This window comes from Mustela lutreola, chromosome 1 (genome assembly GCF_030435805.1).
Source record: "Mustela lutreola isolate mMusLut2 chromosome 1, mMusLut2.pri, whole genome shotgun sequence".
Classification (NCBI taxonomy): Eukaryota; Metazoa; Chordata; class Mammalia; order Carnivora; family Mustelidae; genus Mustela; species Mustela lutreola.
The window spans coordinates 192229619-192240336 of NC_081290.1; positions in this window are offsets into that span (position 1 = coordinate 192229619).

A 10718-nucleotide genomic window follows, 5' to 3' on the forward strand; every position below is an offset into this window, starting at 1 on the left:
TTCTGGTATGACTACTGCATTGTGCGAGTCTCCCGTAGAGGAGTTCAGACAGTGTTCACGGAAGTGAGGATCTAAATTCCTTCCCACAGGATCATCAAGTGAAAGGCTTTCCCCCTTGACTTGGAAACCTTTTATAGCTCAAGATCAGAAAGGGAAAGTCTAGATTACATTCTGTACTTTGATGATAGAAATCAGGCAATGGAGGGAGAGGGTACAAGAACACATTTCAAAAAACCCAGAGACTTTCATCGGGTGCCATCCTGTTCTTTGCTGTTTCTTTGTCTCCCTGTCTCTACATGCCATGAATTGCCTACTTCTCATTGCCCTGTTTCCTTCTCTTCCCCTCCTCAAGAAGTCAGGCACAGACCTGGCAGAGAATTCTGAGTGCAGGTTTTGATGCATGGAGTCTGCAATGCGGGCGGATTATTTAAATAGAGCTGGTGTCTGGGAGGAAGGGGGAAAGTAGGGAGACAAATCAGAACAAAGGTTTGGGACTGACCCAGAGAGAAGAAAAGTTTGAGGCCGTGAGATTGCTAAGGAGAACATGAAAAAAGATACCCAAAGAAACAAGCCAGTGTAAAGAGTAAAGGACTTCTCCCCTGGTCTTCACAATTTCTTCAAAGTCAAAAGCCTTGACTGGCAGTCTTCTATCAGCAGTTAACGCTTTCTGTCCGCTGATTTACTTGACCCCAGATGCCCTCAAAGGAGAGGCTGTGTGTGAATCCATACAGAATTAAACTGCATGTCCTTAAAAGACCTGGTTGAGGTTTGATAACTGCTTTGCTGAAGGAACTAGTGGAAGTGTCATTCTCTACAGTAAACACTAAATGAACCCCTGCGAGGTGCCGCACAGCGCAGAAGGAGCTGCAAATACCTCTGCAGATTCTTCATCTGTGTCTTTTTAACCAATAATTTCTTACTCATTAGCTGACATTTGCTGAGTGTCTGGGAGGAGTCAAAGGGAAAGTAGAGAGGAATCAGATGGGTCCTCACCAAGGACGGATGGTCGTTTTTTTCCCCCAATGTCACGCCTCCACTGGAAATCAACAAAACCTGCCAGTACCCTGGATTCTGACCATATAGGAATCAGTAGCATGAGTACTGACCAGAGGGTTCAAGGGATCTGCGCAATTACTACATAACAGTCCCCTGGATACAGAAAGAAAAAGAACAGATCTTCAAAACTATTGGTTGAGCGCACCAAGAAATGACAAACCAGGGAGGAGAATCTATAGCTTCAGCCAGAGTGTAATTCACTCTGAGGAATTACAGACACTGATTGCTTTGGAGCTAAACAGATTTCAGTCCTGGCTCTGCCACGTGCAGACCGCATGACCTTGGTTTCTCTATCTGTAAATTGATCAAAATCCTGCCTACCTAATAAGATTAAATAGGCTAGAAACAATTAAATGCCAGCAGAGGCCATTATTCATGTAAATTGCGCTCAGTGCCTCCACTTTCTAGGTTCGATGATTATTGTCCTTACACCTAGGATAGGCTGTCAGTGGAAATCAATTGCTGGAGGAAAAAAGCCCCTGGGTCATTTCACCTTAACATTGTAGGGTGAAAGACAGGGGGTGAACTAGAAATAGGGGGAAGAGAGGAAAACCAGAAGTAAAATTAAAATTGACACATTACCGACTGTAAATTTTTAAATAAGAAATGTGAGATAGCTAAATTATTTGTTGCTAAATAATTTTATTTTTAAAATGCATTGCTGTAGGGCGCCTGGGTGGCTCAGTGGGTTAAAGCCTCTGCCTTCAGCTCAGGTCATGATCTCAGGGTCCTGGGATGGAGCCCCGCTCTCTGCTCAGCAGGGAGCCTGCTTCCCCCGCCTCCTTCTCTGCCTGCCTCTCTGCCTACTTGTGATCTCTCTCTCTGTGTCAAATAAATAAATAAAACCTTTAAAAATAAATAAAATAAAATGCACTGCTGTAAACCATAAGGCCGGTTTACAAGGTTTTGAGGTAAAGCAGAAGAAACTTACCTGGAAATTAAATTTCTTAGGAAAGGCAAGAAGGACATGTGTGAACTATGTTGTCGAGCTTCATTGTCAAAGCAGTGTTTTGGTATGGAAAGAAAAATACTTAAAAATACTTCATTAAAATACATCAAAGTCCTAGTGTTTCTTAAATCTAGGCTCAACATCTTATTAAAATATAAGTACAGTAAAATTTGTACAAAAGTAAGAGAAATTATGTTTTCAGTTCTTTGCTCAACCATTAACTTAGAAGTCTGACTGATTAAATACTCCTGAGCACTTGACACTGTTTACATATTTGATTAACCACATTTCCTTAAGCATTTGATAAGAAACTTAACATATTTGATTCATCTCCTCCCAAAAGGCACACTTGTGTACTCAGCACATTTTTCTGAGCTCCTTGACAACTCAGGGTTCAAATAGACTTAAACAGACTTAACCACCAAAGAGCACAATGATATCCAGAGTTCATAACTCAACTTTAAAATATTTATACTATAGACTTTCATTCACTTCTTATATCATTTTATGATCTCTTTATTCTAAAATTAGAATTTTCCACACTAAGCCATTGGCTTAGATGAACACTTGGCCTCCTGACGTGTGCTCTCAACAGCGAAAGAAATGGGACCCTGGAAACTCCGTGTACATTCCAATATCTGAGAGCAATTGCTGTGGTGACTTTTGTCCACCCTTCATTGGATTTTTTCCTTTTAATCTGCTTAGTGGGGATATAATTTATAGACAGTAAAATGTACTCATTCTCACTGCATGGTTCAAGGAGCGTCTACAAATGCATGCCTCACGGAAGCACCAGCCCAGCGAAGAAACAACGTTTTCTTCACCAGAAGTTCTATTTTCCTTTGCAATCTCTCCACAGCCTTAGGTTACCACTGACCTACTTTCTGTTTCTGGAGATTAATTTTGCCTGTTCTAGAATTTCTTAAAAATTGAGCCAGGTAGTGTGTACTCTTGTGGGTTTTTTTTGGGGGGGGTTGTTTTGTTTTTTTTTTTAGCTTACATGTTTTGAAATCATGCTATTGCGTATGTCTGTACTTTGTTCCTTTTTATTGCCATTCCACTGCGGTGCATCACGACTCATTTATCTGCGTGTCTGCTGCTGGATACTTGGGTAATTCCTAGGTGAGGTTATTATGAATAAAGCTGCTGCAAACAAGCAGAGAGGTCCTTGTGTGGATCTGTGTTCCCCTTTCTTCCTGGCAAATATCTGTCCATATAATTGCTCCGTCCTAGGGGAGATCTATGTTTAATTTTATAAGGAACCATCAAACTCTTCTCCAAAGGGGTTGTACCATTTTACATTCCCACTACGAATGATGAGAATTCCCTTTCCTCCACATCTTCAACAACACTCTGTATCGTCAGTCTTTTTATTTGTAGCCATTCTGTAGCATATGTTCCTGGGCAGTAGTGTCTCTCCTGGTGCGTAATTGGTATTTTCTATGACTAATGATGTTAAACAGCTTTTCTCATGCTTTTCTGCTGTTTAGCATTTCTTTTGTGAAGTATCTGTTCCAGTTGTTTGGCCACTTTTTAGATCAGGTTGTTTTTCTCTCTATTCTTGATTTATAAGAATTCTTTCCATATTGGCACAAGTCCTTTGTCATATATATGTGTTACAAGTGTTTATTCCAATCATGTCCTTAATCGTGGTTTTCTTTTTAAAGATTTTATTTATTTATTTGACAGAGAGGGAGCACAAGCAGGGGGAGTGGCAGGGAGAGGGAGAAGCAGGCTCCCTGGGGATGCAGGGCTCCACACCAGGACCCTGGGATCATGACCTGAGCTGAAGGCAGAGGCTTAATGGACCGAGCCACCCAGGAGTCACCTTAATTTCGGTTCTTTAATCAAAAACAAGGAAAGTTACTCAGTTTTGATTAGGACCAACTTATCAATTTACATCTTTCATAATCGTTGCATTTTATGTCCCACCTAAGAAGTCGTTGCCTCTCCCACAGCAAACTTGGACTTCTTTTTTTTTTTTTTTTTTAAGATTTTATTTATTTATTTGACAGAGAGAAATCACAAGTAGATGGAGAGGCAGGCAGAGAGAGAGAGAGGGAAGCAGGCTTCCTGCTGAGCAGAGAGCCCGATGCGGGACTCGATCCCAGGACCCTGAGATCATGACCTGAGCCGAAGGCAGCGGCTTAACCCACTGAGCCACCCAGGCGCCCTGGACTTCTTTTTTGAGTAAGATTTTTGATAATGAATTCAAATTCTTAATAGACATAAGGCTTTTCCTACTTTTATTTCTCCATGTGTCAGTTTTGATATACTGTTTTTCAAGAAATTTGTTTATTTCACTTAAGTTTTCAAATGTGTTGCCATGAAGTTGTTTGTAACGTTCCCCTCTTATACTTCCAGTGCTTATAGGATCTACCATGATGTTTCTTGTTTAATTCCTGATACTGATAATTTGCTTTCTTCCTTTTCTTGCTCAGCATAGCTGAGAGAATATACATATAATTGATCTTTTTTTAAAAAACCATCTTTGGTTCTGTTGATTTTTTCCCTATGGCTTGTCTTCAGTTTTATTGTCTTCCTCCTTTTCCTTCTATTTATTTCGGGTTTAAGTTGATCTCTCTGTTACTCTCCCCCACCCCTTCCTCTTCCTTTTCACTCCCTCCCTCTCCCCTCCTCCAACTTCTCAAGGTAGTAGCTCAGATCATTGATTTAATTTTTTTCCTCTAAAAATACAAATGTTTAAAACTGCAAAATTCCCCCTAAGGCCTGGGGTGATTGTATGCCACAAATTTTGATATGTTGCATTTTCGTTATTATTCAGTTCCAAATATTTTCTATTTTCAGTGAGATTTCTTCAGTGACCAGTGATACGGTGGGCTTGTATTATGTCAGCTTAGCCGAGCCAGAACTGGGTTTCCTACATAGTTCTAGGTTGGCATAGCTAACCAGAAGTACTTTCTACACAGTTCTAGGTTAACCTGGCTACCCAGGTCATTCGACAGCAGGTTCAGAAGGTGGAAATAGAGAACAACCATCTTACTCTCTGTGCTTGGGAAGATGGCGCAGTCTGTGAAGCCCTGGTGCCCAGTCATGTTGTAACTCACCTGTTGGCTCACCTGGCTGGCCTCTGGCCGCATCTGGGCCCACGGCAGCCGCAGCTCCCTCTGGTCCCTTCAGCTTCTCCACATTCTGGGCCTGATGTGTGGTTAAGCCTCTGACGCCCTCCATCTCAGAGCTGTGAGGGGACGACAGAGAAGCCCGTCTACTACCACGATTTCCAGCATGGCCTCCCAAGTTCTAGGCTGGCCTTGCCACCCCCTCATGCCCACCTCACATTTATCTTTTCTTCCTAATCTCCTCCTCCACAGACTTCAGATCCCAGCCCCAGACACAGAATCCGTCACCTCATATGCACTGTGGGACCAGCTTTCACAGTGACCTGGGGTCAAATCCTCGCTTCCTTGACAGAAACCTGATAAAGGATTTGGCTCCTAAAGTGGTTCCTGAGGTCAGAATCTTAAGAATCGGATCTCTCCAGATTATTCAACTCAGCTATGTTGGATACCTGAAACTAGGGGGTGTCAACCATATTTCAGTTAAAAACCTTAAAAAAGAATCCATTCTCTGAATTAGTCCCATGTTAATCAGCAATTGCTTCTCTGATAAAATTAGCTTTAAAGTCATTAATGACCCTGTTTCCAAAACAAAAGGGGATGTTGGAAGTCTGTGATATGCAGTAGCAAAACGGTTACTTAAACCATCACTTGTAGTTACCTGTCAGCAAGCACCTGTGGAAGGCAAGGCTCTAGAGGATAGAGGATTTGTGGCATAGAACATTTCCATAGAAGCTGAGGTTAAGGTGTTGGCTAATTGCTTTGAAGCGTGCTAAGGAACTTAGGCAAAGGTGATGCTGAGATCATGACTTTAAATTCCCAGTTCAGGGTCCAATTAAGGAACCAAAATGCTTCTACAATTGCCCTAAAATAAACTCTTACCTCCTGTAGTTATAGGGACAGATTTCTGATATAGGGACAGATTTCTAACAAAGTTAGATTGTGCCGGTAGCAAGTTGAATTCCCCATCTTACTGAGTTTTGTCTGTTCAAGTTTCAGCATGGATGGGGAAGGGGTAGGACTCTGAAAATGAGATGGGGGTTTAAAAGCATTCTGCCCCCCAGTTCCAAGGTGTGTGTAAGAGTGGGGAAGGGGGCTTCACACCACCAAGCAATTCTCTGACCCCAGCTGGGTGTCCTCCATTTCAACTCAATTCTGACACTATCTACTCAGAGACAGCATCAGGTTTCCCGGGGGGAAGGGCTCAGTCCCCAGCGCTGCCCTCCACTTCAGATGCCAATTGCAAGTCTGGGTTGGTATCTGAACTCCTGACCCACAGGCTATAAATCAGGCTGGTCACAACCTTCTCCTCAAGTTTCATGAATTTCCCAGAGCAACTGGAAGATATTAGGAAACCTGTTTACTCATTAGATTACTGGAGATACCAATCACCAGCCAACGGAGATTAACAGGGCGTGTCCCCGAACAAAAGTTTCTGTCCTTATGGAGTTCAGGGCTTGACCTGGTAGCATGCAGAAAGGTTCTGATTCCCTAACATCTAAGTGCCTCAAACCCTCCCCTTTTGTTTATTCATGGCGGCTTCATTACGTGGGCATGACTGATCAAGTCATTGGCCATTCATGATTGACTCAATCTCCAGCTCCTCTCTTCTCCCAGGAAATCGAGGAAGGGAACTGAAAGTTCATCCCTCTAATCACAAGGTTGGTTCTCCTGGCAATCAACCCCCAACCTTAGGTGTAGTCCAAAAGAGAGCTCATTAGCATAACAAAAGACAAGTTTCTGAGCGTCCTCACTTAAGAAATTCCAAGAGTTATAGGAGCTGTGTGTACCAGAAACAGGAGGAAGTCCAAATATGTATTATTAAAAATCACAATGCCACCAGTGTATAGGCAGATTTGATGCAACTAGGGACTTGGGCTCATAAATTCTGCTGAGCCTCCTTTGCCAAAAGAAAAGAAAACTGTAAAAACTGTGTTTTTATAGCTAAGTATTGGGATAGTACTAGATAGCAGAAAGATTTATGGCATAAAAGTAAAATGGGGGGGGGGGGTACCTGGGTGGCTCATTAAGCTTCTGCCTTCAGCTCAGGTCATGATCCAAGGACCCTGGGATCAAGCCCCACATTGGGCTCCCTGCTCAGCGGGAAGCCTGCTTCTCCCTCTCCCATCCCCCCTGCTTGTGCTCCCCCCCTCTCAAATAAATAAATAAATAAATTTTTTAAAAAAGTAAAATGGGTTCAGATGCTGGTTCTGAGCTTATGCTTTTTCTCCTATAATTAAGAGATTAAAACATTTCCAGTATTATAAAAAGCTACCATTATAGAATAATATTTTGTGTCATACCTTGTACAGAGCTCTTAACATGCATTTTCTTATTTAATCTTTACCAGAAACCTATGGGGGCAAGTTCTATACCATACAGATGAATAAAAGTGAGACTGGGAAGGTGAAGATAATCTGTGCAAAATCATGGAGCAAGCATATGGCAAAGGCAGGATTTGAACTTGGGATTTAAACTGAGGTCTGTTCAATTTCACAGCCCTTGGTTCTGCACTAGGATACACTGCTGTGACCTAGAGGGGAACTGACAGAACATTGATCAAAGTGCCTGCTGGTTGGCACTCAGTAAGAGGTTGTCCTTATTTTCATTCTAAATCTGCTTTCCAAAGCCCTTTTACCTGCTCTTTTACTTCCCTCACGTGATGAGGCTCTTAAAACTGCTCACCTCCCACTCTGGAGGTTAAAGCCCCCAAAAGATAAGCGGAATTATTCAGTGTCCCATCGTGGGTTTGTAGGCAGCACAGTAACTCTGGTGAGAAGGTTCAGAAAGAGACAAACCGTCACTAAAGCAGGTGTTCAAATTCCCTCTCATGCTAATTATAACACACAGGGCAGCTCCAAAAGTAAACTTTTTGGCGGAGCTGGAGTTATAGAAAAAGTAGTCCCTTGATGAGCGTGTAATTACTTATTGGGTAGTTATAGGCGATGCTTGCGAAATCCTATTGTTCCCTATACCATCCTATAGGAAATTAAGGAATTTTTTTTTTTTTTTATCAGACTTCCTGATTAAGAGCTGGCATGGGACGTTCCCAGTCCCTTAGGGGTGCCACGCTTCCAGCTACTTAAGGAGTAATTAGAAATTCAGTGCCTATTGACAGAGGAAGGCTTATGTGAGGCTCCATCTTAGAACGTAGTTAGGACCAAGAATGAGGACTCAAAGTGGAAGGGTTTCCTCTCTTCCTCGTCCTGTCTTCCTCCTTTGTAATTCAGACCTGCAGCCACTAGGTGGCGTCAAACAAGGAAGATTCTGGGTTGGCACAGCCGGGCCCAAGAGCTGGGCGCCCAGCAGGCTGAGGAAGGCTTTGTGCTTCATGCAACGTTCAGTAGATGTCTTACCCTTCAGAATAAATAAAAGTTTAAAAATACATTCCCCCGGTCTTGAATGAAGAACTCCCGGGGTGCTGTTCTAGATAAGGTAGTTGAGAAAGCCCTCTGTGAGGCGGTGACATTTAGGCAGACACCCGGATGGAAAGAGAGAGCCATCCGTGTGGGCAGCTGAGAGGGAAGCACGCCGGGCAGCTCTGCGGTGTGTCTGAGAAAGGAGGAGGAGGCTGCTGTGGACCGAGCCTGGTAAGATCTGGAAAGCTAGAGAACTGGAAGGAAGTTTCTAAGTTACAGACGGAGGTAAGGAAGGAGAGAAGGCCAGATGTGGGACAAGATGGACGTTTGGTTGCCTGGGATATGGAGGAGTGAGTACCAGGGCGCCAGAGTGGAAGGAGGAAGGACTTGAGGTCAAATGTTGGGTTGTACTGCAGTGTCGGCTCCGTCCCCAAAGTGTAGACAATCTGCACGCCTGTCTGTTGGACAGTCAGACACTTGGGTCTTGACATGGGGCAGCTAACTTACCTCTCCAGGTCTTGGCTCCTCCCTTGTCCAAGTGAAAGCCAAATTTCCCATCTCTTCCTTTTTCGTCCAACAGTCCTACAGACCGTTAGACGCCAAACATACTTGTGAATACTGGTAAGCGTGCAAAACCCGGGTATTAAAGTGACAATCATTTTGAAAGGCTGGAGTAAAAGTGCATGTAATTTGGAGGGAATAGTCTCTATTATAGACGGAAACCACAATCTCCCCAGCGGGTTTTCTTGTTTCTTGTTTGTTGTGTTGTGTTTCCTGGCTGAGGCTGAGTAGTTTCCCAGATCAGACTGTAGGGGGAGCGGTGATGCTTTCCCCGTGCTCCCGCAACCAAAGCAAGAGCATCCACACTTCGTGTCTAGACAGGGGACGTGCGCGGAATCCTAAAATCTGCCGACAGGAGGGCTCTGGAAAGGTCATCTGCTCCTTTCCTTGTCTTTAGAAAATCTCACCCTTCAACCAGCCTCGTGGTGACCCATCCTGCCTGCGACGTTCCTTCTGACTGAGTTTAAACCTCCACTGTTCCATTGTTGGCCATTTATTTCAGGCTCAACAAGGAGACACACAAACCAACATCCCCCCCGAACAAAACCCAGCCCCCACATGTGCCTGCATCGCTTCCCCATGGGGCAGCAGAGCGCTCTCGGTGCTGCGGGGTATCATCGCGATTCTCTATGTTCTCCACATTAGCAAACTGTCATCCGTGGCTTCTCACAACGCATCGTGTTGCTCTTAGGTTATTTCCCACTATTTGGGGTCCTGATGTAGAGAGAGAAACATCAGGCAAATCTATTTGCAAAATGGCAAGACGCAAAAATCAGTAGGGCAAGATTTAGACAGAGGAACATCTGCCACTGGCCCTGGGAAGACACTTACTCCAATTACATGTGTCTCGCCCAGAAGGAGGTATAGGAAAAGATTTCTTTTTCAATTTTATGAAACTAGTATACTCCTGAATTGTTTTCTATGAAGCTCTAGCATCTACATAGTTAGTCTGCTTTTTTATTAGAAATCACAGTATTTCCCCCTCCTTTGGAAAAACCTAGGTCCAAGAGTTAATAGCCAGGGGTACAGTCATTTTTAAATGTTTCAAGGACAGTGTTTTCATGATCGGCCATTAATCATACGACTCAAAGCAGGTTGCAGAGTATATGCACAAATTAGCCAGCAAGTCAAAGGGAATAAAAGCCATGAGTTACTTAAATCAGACGTTAGACACCTTTTCAATTAAACTCCCGCCAGTTTTCTAAACAAGGAGAGGAACACAGCTGTTATTTTGTGTCACAGTCTTTTCCTCCACACTTTTATAAAGGAGCCTAGTTGTTTTTGGATGAATGGGCTGCTTTGAAATTAGCGGTAGATTAACAAATGGGAGAATGCACGTGGACTGCCTTCCGGAGGGAATGTGAAAATTCTCAGATATGAATGTTCACGTAATGTTATTACGATCATTTAGATAAATCTGTTCATTCAACTAGTAGTTGTGAGATTCTAGTGTATATTGGGCATCAGTCTAGGAGGTGCAATAGAGCAGTGAGCAATTAAACAGAAATATCAATAAAGTATAGCAAATATTGTCATAGGAAATATACAGAAATGTAATGGGGTCGCAAGGCAGTGGGACCTGAATTAGTATGGTGGGGGGGAAAGGTCCCCCAAAAGGATGCAACATTCATCACAGATCTGAAGGTGACAGGTGGGCAAGCCAGTAGAAGAAGGTTCCGGATAGAAAGAACTGGATAGAGGCAGTTGAGAGCTGAA